Raw genomic sequence first — 9,776 nt, 5'->3', positions numbered from 1 at the left:
AGCCGTTCACCTCGTATTTCTACAATAAGTTGGTTTGATTATTAGATAGTAGAGCCTTACCCATCAGCCTGACTTATACTGCCACTTCGCGAACACAGTCGGGGGTTGAGCCTGACTCAAATTAAGCTTGACTCAAATTTAGCCTGACTCAAATTTAGCTTGACACAGTCGGGGGTATAGTCTGACTCAAATTTAGCCTAACTCTTTTTTTTAATTAATTTTCTTTTAGGATCGTAGATGTCTTTGACATATTTGTCGTAGTGCCACATTGATAGCTCGTATACGTGGCAAGTTGCCATGTTGGCAGCCTACCTTTCGGCACATAAGCAACTCATGTGGGGTTGCCAGTGTGATTGTCCTATTCGAGGATTGACTCCTAATCATATTCTCTGACCAACATGTCGTCTGCGATTCCACCTTATAGAAGTAAATTCCTACGTAAAATAGCCCACTGGGAGATAATTGTCCCTCATGAAGCAGATTTCTATTAGAATTCCACCATAAATCTCTTCCTTATCTGTTTACGTTCTTCTTTTATAAATTGAAAGCCTATTTGGACGACTTCGAAGATTTTTGGAATCATGCTGCTTCTGAATTTTCAGACCAAGACTTCTCTGTCATTCAATTGGATGAAACGAGTGACTCTGAGTAGGATAAATGCGTAGCTATTCATTTATTTGCTCCCACTTTTCTCTTTATGGTTGAGACTTCTCTTTCTTTGCAATTAGTTTCCATTTATATGTGTAGGGTTGATGAGTAGGATGGACAGTTATGTTTTGCCATTTCGATTGTCACATTATGTTATTTTATACTTGAGTTTATTGACATCTTTAGTCGGCTCGTCCTTTTAATAAGGGAAGTAGATTAATACGAGTTTTACTCATCTCACCCTTTAACAACGGAAGTAGATTAGTATGAGCTTCACTCAGCTCGCCCTTTAACAAGGGAAGTAGATTAGTATGAGCTTTACGCAGCTCGCCCTTTAACAAGGGAAGTAGATTACTATGAGCTTCACCCAGTTCACCCTTTAACAAGGGAAGTAGATTACTATGAACTTCACCCAGTTTACCCTTTAACAAGGGAAGTATATTACTACGAGCTTCACCCAGCTCACCCTTTAACAAGGGAAGTATATTACTATGAGCTTCACTCAACTCACCTTTTAACAAGGGAAGTAAATTAGTACGAGCTTCACTCAGCTCACCCTTTAACAAGGGAAGTAGATTACTTTCATAGTATTCATGGTTGTCCTCCCCAGGATAATGTTGTATGATGATGGGCAGTCCACCACTAGAAAGTCCAACATCATAGTGACCTGCTTTGGATGTGCTCCTGCATTGATTGGAAGGGTAACTACCCCTAGTGGATATACTTTGTCGCTTGAAAATCCCACCAGTGGTGACTTCGTGGGCCGTAGCTTCTTTCGGCCGATTTTCAATTTGTCGAACACCCCAAGAAATAGTATGTCAGCAGAGCTACCATTGTCAACCAGTATTCGTCGAACAGTGAAATTAGCGATGACCATGGAAAATACCAAAGGATCATTATGGGGCTGGTGAATTCGCTTGTCATCTTCTTCAAAAAAAGGGTATGTCCGGTTCCTCAACTCGCGGTAATTTTGTTGGACTAATTGGTTAATTCCCTTATTTAAGGTTTAAACCTATTGTTCTAACGTTGCGACGCGTTCCTGATCATTTGGGACGACGGTTGGTTGCCTCGTCGAGTCCCCTTGATCAGAAGTCTGCAACGTTTCGTCCTCGCCAGCAGCTAGACCAGATAGCATTTGAACCATGCTTTGTTTAGAGAACTAAAATCGTTCCCACATACGGCGCCAACTGTTGATGATGGATTCTACGCAACCCGGATTTGATCTGACTTTCTGAACAAAGAAAAGAAAATGTGATCCTACAGGCACCGGTGTGTTACCGGTGGAGTAGGCTCCGACGAATAAGTCAGTATACAAAGCAATCTCTCTAGAGAAATCAAGAAATTGAGTTAGGATCTATTGCATACCTTAAAACGTCGATTAACCCCTTTATTTATAGGGCTTAGGTTAGGATGTAACGTAGACTTACCGTCGTCTTAATCCTTTTCGTAATCTATATAATCTATTTCAATCTTATGAGATAGTGCATTAATTTAACAACCTTCCCCAATCTACAGGTATATAAATTATACATCCATCAATTGTATTAATGAAAATAAAATTAGAGTTGGAAGCACACAAAAAAAATTGAATAGTAATTAATTGAAAAAAAAACCCCGAAAAAGTAGTAATGAATTGAAAATCTAAAATTTGATGTTTTCAAACAAGAATGTAATTTATATATTTGTAAAAAAAAAAAAAGAACACATGCGAAACCTGTTTGACCCGTCCAAATATTTAGATTCAGGTTATGGACATAATCTATTTTTGAATAGATTTCAGGGTGGTCTAACCCAACCCGATTTCGAGTTGAGATTGAGTTGGGACTGAACCCATCACCTGGACCTCCTTCCCTGCCCCCAACTCAACGAGAAATTATTGTATGAACCAAGTCCACCATCTCATTTTGCTGAGTTAGTGGACTACACCAATCAATTGTTGACAGGTGTAATAAAAAATTATTTTTTTATTTAATTTGCCAGCGCATAGATGAGTGAAGAAACAGAGAGAAACAGACTTTTTCTCTCTCTTCTTTGGGTTTCGTTGCCGCTGCCGTCGCTCCATCAAAGCCGAGCTCTGAGAAGCTCACAGCCGAACCACCGTGGACGTCGTCGTTGGCGATAGAATCATGGCAGAGAACTCGAGAATGTAATGTCTCATTGACGGCAGTTATGGAATTGGTCATGACTGTTCTGATAGTCAGAACGGAACGATGAGCACTCCATTATCCTCCGCCTGATGTTCCCGCTACCATCGTCACCTTCAATAGAGTCTTCCCTTATTGTCACCAACGCCGATCTCTGTTCAACGCCGATCATTGGCTTCGTAGTCTAGCTCTGCCATCGCCCGATCCCAAAATCGACGATATGAATCTTCATCGCTCTGTAGGTGGCTTCGACGATTGCTTGGTTTGCCATCAAATGGGCGAATTTGGAGTACGGTGAACTGGAACGGGGAGGGAATCTGCAATTACCTGAGAGGGCTCGCCGGTGATGGTGGCTGTGACTTGGAGTGGTGCTGCCTCAATCAAATTTTATTTGTTTGTTTTATCTTCTTTGTCTGCTAGTGGACTTCAATTTTCAGATTTTGCTTATGAAAATCAAATCCAAGATGCTAGCAAAAGGCTTGTCCTTCTCTCCCTCCCTCTATATATATATATATATATATATATATATATATATACACGTGTATGTAAACGTGTGTAGGTTACGTGTGTAGGTTACAGTTTCTTTCTTAAAAGTTTGGGGATAGGTTACGTGTGTAGGTTACAGTTTCTTTCTTAAAAGTTTGGGGATAATATATATATATATATATATATATATATATATATATATATATATATATATATATATATATATATACACGTGTATGTAAACGTGTGTAGGTTACAGTTTCTTTCTTAAAAGTTTGGGGATAATTTTTGAGCTTACTCATCATTCGTTTCTAATGTATATTGTCGGTGATTTTGTTTGACGACGTCCATGGTGGTTCGGCTGTGAGCTTCTCAGAGCTCGGCTTTGATGGAGCAACGGCAATGGCAACAAAAAAAGGAAACGAAACCCAAAGAAGAGAGAGAAAAAGTATGGCCTTGCTTGGATTGCATTTCTGAAAACTGTTCTTGAGAACAATTTTCAGAGAATCAGAAGAGAGAACAGTTTTCAGTTTTTTCAAATTTTAAACCTACTTGGTTAAGAGAATTTACAAAACAGTTTCCGAAAAATAAAAACTCATAAAACTACTTGGTTGTATGAGTTTTTAAAATTAATTTTCTGAACTAATAAAATAAATAAAAATATTATTATACCTCACTCTTTTATTTTTTTAATCTATGAATTTTTTTCTTCCTAAATTTTAATCTATGAAATTAACTATTAATGTAAATATATATATATATATATATATATATATATATATATATATATATATATATATATATTTAAATTAAGTGCATTCAGTACACCAATATTTAGTATTAAGACGTGTGTATCATGCATGGATTGGGATAGAGACATTTTAATAAGATGTGTAACCCATTCATTTATAAATTGCAACCATAAAAATAAATAAAAAATAAACTCTCTAAAAAAGAAATTGAATCCAATATCCTGATATTCAAATACAATTTTTTTTTTATTTTTTATTTTTTATTATTATTTTTATGAAGATATTATATTGAACCAAAAGATCAAGCATTTAGTACATACTTAAAGAGAGCATACCCTCTATGAAAAATCAACATGGACTGCCTAACAGACCACTCAAAACGGCAAAAAAGCTTGACAAATGATGATGATGCATCAAGAGTAGTGAACCGTACTTTCATTTTTTTGCCAAATCCCCCAAGAAGAGAACAACATTTTCTGAACTTGTTTGATATTATTATCAAATTATATCACCAAATCATTGTGATACCCCTCGGATCCGAGACACGGGTTGATCAGGCCCAGGCCCAAACCCGAGGGAATATCAAACAATTAAAGTATTTTAAAGCGAACACAGATGACAAAATGAAATAATAAAGATGGAATAAAAGAAACATTATTTATAAAACCCTCCATGCATAACTGAAATAATAAAACTCCAATCCTCCCAAAACTTCAAGGTTACAACTTGGGAATCCACTGATGGACCCCTAACCAAAAGTTCAACTGAAACTGAAAACTGAAAATAGATAATGCTAGAAACATCGAGGAAGTCCTACGTAATCAGATGAAGATGAGACTGTCCTCGACAAGCACGATCAAGCTCTAAGGCTGGAACCGTCCTGTACCTGAAAAGAATAATGAAGGAGTGGGTCAGACCCACGAGCAAGTTCTAATCTAACTGCAATCCATACAGTGACCCGATACGCAGATACACCGTAGACACCTCACAATATCTATCTAGTCCATACGTATAAATATATCCACACTAAGGGACATTCACTAGTCTATAATAGGGGTCTCAACCTGAATAGAAGGCAACATGCGAATACGCACCCAAATGTGGGCATGAGTACCTAGACCTAACAGGGCACACCTCAACCTATTATAACCAGCTACGCATCCACTGCATATACGCACCCTAACCAACGAGTCTGAGACTCAAGCTCAACTCGTGGTACCATAAAAATATATATAAAGTCCGTCCAAATCCAGGGTATGTAATTCAACTATTTATTAAACTGACATACAACAAACCAACTAGTTAGTCACTCAACTTATTCAGTTGATATGACTTAACTACCATCCGTTAATCCAGGAAGTCATCCAACTTGGTTACAGCTGATCTGACTTGGTCACAATTAGGATTCGATATCTTTCAATCCATTCCATTAATCCATTAGGTCAGGTTTATGCGTTTTGAGCTAAACCGTCCCTAGTATGTCATCGTCCCATACCGGTGCATACAATCCTCCATATCCAGGTAAATTACAATGTATACATAATGAACAAGTAATTTACAGTCCAAAACCACCATCCAAATAATTGCAGAAAAGTATTTAAGATTTCAGCAATTTAAATCCCAGAATTAAACCATGTAATTGCAGGAAACAGTTTAATAGTTTACACAACTAGCATCCAAAGCATGCATAGACCCAATCCAATATATCAATGACTCTATCATGCATTTAGAACAAATTCTATAATCCCATTATAGTCCAACAAATTGCTAGATTAACCTAAACAATTTATTTCGTCCCATCCGATAACAATGTACTAAGTCATTCGCTTTTATACTGTTTTATCCTTTATCTTATAGACTTAAACCATGCATCAACTAGTTTAATCACACTTAGAATTAAGTAATTAAATCCTCTGAAAAGTCCCCACAATCCATTAGAAGCATCCCAAGGCTCAAATAGTGTCCAGAATACCAAACAGTGCCTTAAAACTAAAAAAAAATAAAAATTTAACGTATATTGCAAAAGGGAGCCTGCTCCAAATTTTGGGAGCAGGCTCTTTCAGCCTAGAGCTGGCTCTAGGAGTCCTTAGAGCCAGCTCTACTTGTTGTGAGAGCTGGCTCCCACATCCATGGAGCCGGCTCTCACCTCTTTTGAGAGCCTCTGTCCCCGTTGCTTCGTTTCAGTCCGTCCGCTCATTCTCTGATCAATTCCTACCACTCTGTTGGTTTAAAAACTAATTTTAGGAATCTTAATTTAGTCTAAAAGTATCCCCCAAGGTTGTTTACAATAATTTTGAAAATAATTACAGAGTTTAATCAAGCCATTTAAACTAGCATTGTTGAAGAACAACACTGAAACTAAATTGCAACATCAGTTCTATCCCAACCCCTCTGTTCTTCCTCCAATTTAAATTTGAAGGTCTTAAATTACATCTAGTATCCATTCAGACCTTGGTTGATTTCAGTAAGATTCAAAATAAAAATTAGAACAGTGGGACGTTATGCCAAAACAGAGACAAGAAAAACATACGTGCTATAATTGTTTTGTCAATAAAATTTTTCACAGATAAAACGATCAAGTAAAACATATATAAAACATGCATGGTTCAGTTTAAGGCCAATTAATCTCCTAGAGACTATCTAGGTGCACAGAACACAAGCCAAAGGGAAGGAAGAAGATAAGAACTTGCCTGTAGTTTTAGACTCAAAACTTGTCGCCGTCGTCCTAACTTCCGGCAACCACATACTACCTTCTAGCCTCCTCTGGTTTTGGTTTAATCCACCAAAATCCTCCCTTGGTACTCACTGTTCTTCTCTTTGATAATTCCTATAGTGCCTCCGTTCACAACCCTCTGTGCTAAGAACTTACTTCACGTTTATGTAATCTGAATTATGATCGTAAACCCTAGGCTAAAGCATAATGGTTGTATTTATAGGTTTAACTCTAAAACCCTAATCCTTGTAATTTTAGAGACAGAGCCCTAATCCTTAATCCTAGTCGGCCCATAAACAAAACCTATGATTAAATTCTATGTTGATGCCCAAAAGAAATTGTGAGTCAATTAATGTATTTTAAAACTCACGTAACTTAATTTTTAACATTACAAGATTTATAGTAAGTTAATTTCCTAAGTTTAAAACAGTGAATTACAAATAATACAATTAATAATTTACGAAAATAGACACAACAATTAAGAATTTAAATAAACCAAATAATGCACATGAAACCAATTTAATTCAAATTTCAAATAACCAATTAAATAAATGAAAAACGATAAAATAAATAAAAATGCGATAAAGACAATAAAATAAATAAAAATGCTATACAATAAATATTAAAAATGTCGAGACTATCCTTTTAAAATTAGGGGTATTACATCATGAAGAGTTGAAAAGGAAGGTCAGGCCCAATGAAGCAACTGACATAACTAAACCCAAACAATTGGTTTGTATCATCATTAATAGCCTCACCACAAATGACACAAATGGATGCCAGTTGCAAAATGCTCCACCATAGTTACAAGCACAAGCATGCCTAGCTGCAAAAAATAAATAAAAAATAAAGAAAAATAAAATCATGCAAGTCCAGCAATAAACTAAACATAACACATTGATACCAGATGATAAAACATTCCTAAATTGAAAACTACAAACTCAATCCTCAACTTTATCCCCTGAACTAAACCAGATCACTTGATCCAAAATGAATGGACACTCTTATGGTAAACAACATCCTCAATCTTCATATTTTGAACAGAATAAAATTCATTGAATCAAGATTGACTAAATGTGAGAGCATAGTTAGATGTACCAAATCAAAGTAATAAAAAAGAGGGATGTGTTTCCTTTTAAATAAGATCAAATAGAAAAAATGCTAACATACCATAATATCATGTAACGAGTTACCTCTGCAAAGTCCAAAATTTTATATGAAACAATAAGAACACATTTTTATAAACAATAAGAAAAGAGTACATGACCAAACAATCTAACATACCAACCAATGAGTTAGGATACTCAAATTGAATATTTCTACATTCTCATAACTAAAGTCATAACCATAAAGTACTGTGAGTTTGATCCATTCAATGGTTTAGGATATGGGGAGGAAGAAATCAAAAAATCCCAAACTAAAAAATAATTGACACATTCCAATCCAGTAAAAATTTTCAAAAAATACCTAGAAAAAAAGTTAATCGGAAGCAAGATCTTTTAAATACAAACAAGGCAAGACCAATTTTGAAGTGGTGATGACAAATTTGTATTTTATTAAGTCTTGAAAATGTCAAAGGTAGATAATAGGAATCACCAATAGAACATATAAGGTTTATTTGTCAAAAATAAAAGTCTGAACAAGCTATCATATTCACTCCTAATACACATCAATGTGCCAAACAAAGGGAGAGAGAAGCACTTAGAATAAACTCAACCAAAAAAAAGTGATGCCCTCTGTAATGAATTTAGATATTTAGAATCAATTTTCTAAAGAGAGAAAAGATTCAATACTAAACAAAATGAGATCTAACCAAATTTGTCATTTAAAAAGTGGTGTAAACAGAAAAAAGTCCTTTTGACAACATAGAATAGAACACTAGTTTAAGTTTCATTCTTCAGAATAGCAAGAGGACCACAACAACTATGTAGAAAGATCAAATAAAAATTGCTCATCAAATTAATAGGGAAAAAAAAAAGAACTTTGAGTCCAAGATTGAACAAATAGAAAATAACAAGGACTGGAAATCAAAAGCCAATAAACGATGCAAATTAATTAAAAAAATAAAAAAAGAAAATTATCCAATTCACATTCAATAGAGAACCCAAATATGGATAATCCGATACCAATATCAAGAGAGATTGGGGAGAGTTCAAATCCTTAATGGGTTTTCAGTGTTGTTTGTTATCTAACCCTAATTAAAATTAGAAACAGTTGAAATTGTAGACAATCAAACCAAATTGAAAGTGTTAACAACCAAAGTAAATAATCAAACCTCAACCCAACACAATCCAATCCAACAGGTCAAATAATCAACCCTTAACCAAATTACACAAAATCGGAAGTGTAAACAACCACAGAAAATCCAACACAACCAAAGAAAATCATCAACCCTCAACCCAAATCGGAAGTGTGAACAACCACAGAATATCAATGAATTTGTGAGAGAGTTTTACCCGAACGAAGAGAGACAACCGCAGAAGCGCAGATCGACCATCATGAGCTTCAAGAAATTGAAAGATGGGTTGAAGAGAGACCGTAACCAAGAAATCTGAGAGAAAATGCTTGAAGAGAGATTGTAAGGAGGGCTTGTACGGCTAAGGTTTTAAACGAGAAGGGTTCTGTCATTTTTTTTAAGCGAACAAAGTGTTCTCCGTGTTTTCCCTCAACAGAGAATAGGTTTTAGAAAATTCAGAAAACAGCCCAAAGTTGTTCTCCAAATACCTTTACTCATTTATCTCAGTTTTTCAAAAACAGAACCAAGTAGACCAATTTAGGAGTTTTCAGTTTTTTGCAACTATTAAAACAGAAAATTGTTTTGGAAGAATCAAGGCAAGCGGGGCCTATGTTTCTCTCCGTCTCTTCACTCATCTGTGCGTTGGCAAATTAAACAAAAAAATAATTTTTTATTACACCTGTCAACAATTGATTGGTGTAGTCCACCAACTCAGCAAAATGAGATGGTGGACTTGGTTCATACAATAATTTCTCCTAGCTCAACCCCATTCGCCTTCCATCCGTCAATCAGTTCTT

General features: G+C 35.6%; 1 long non-coding RNA gene across 2 annotated transcripts; it reads right to left on the bottom strand.

Moving 5' to 3' along the window:
* Window positions 1-4,646: 4,646 nt before the first annotated feature.
* On the bottom strand, window positions 4,647-9,696 carry LOC132276963 (uncharacterized). Of its 2 annotated transcripts, XR_009470966.1 has the most exons (3): window positions 9,200-9,558; window positions 7,408-7,569; window positions 4,647-4,916 (listed from the first exon to the last, which is right to left on the bottom strand). It is a non-coding gene; the product is annotated as an uncharacterized LOC132276963 (long non-coding RNA). The 2 variants fall into 2 exon arrangements; XR_009470965.1 differs by lacking the exon at window positions 4,647-4,916 and having other exon boundaries at window positions 7,321-7,569; window positions 9,200-9,696.
* Window positions 9,697-9,776: the final 80 nt, after the last annotated feature.

This window comes from Cornus florida, unplaced genomic scaffold (assembly GCF_030987335.1).
Source record: "Cornus florida cultivar Cherokee Brave unplaced genomic scaffold, ASM3098733v1 CherokeeBrave_3.0.0_Hap2_Chr10, whole genome shotgun sequence".
Classification (NCBI taxonomy): domain Eukaryota; kingdom Viridiplantae; phylum Streptophyta; class Magnoliopsida; order Cornales; family Cornaceae; genus Cornus; species Cornus florida.
This window is presented reverse-complemented; position numbering and strand designations above follow the sequence as displayed.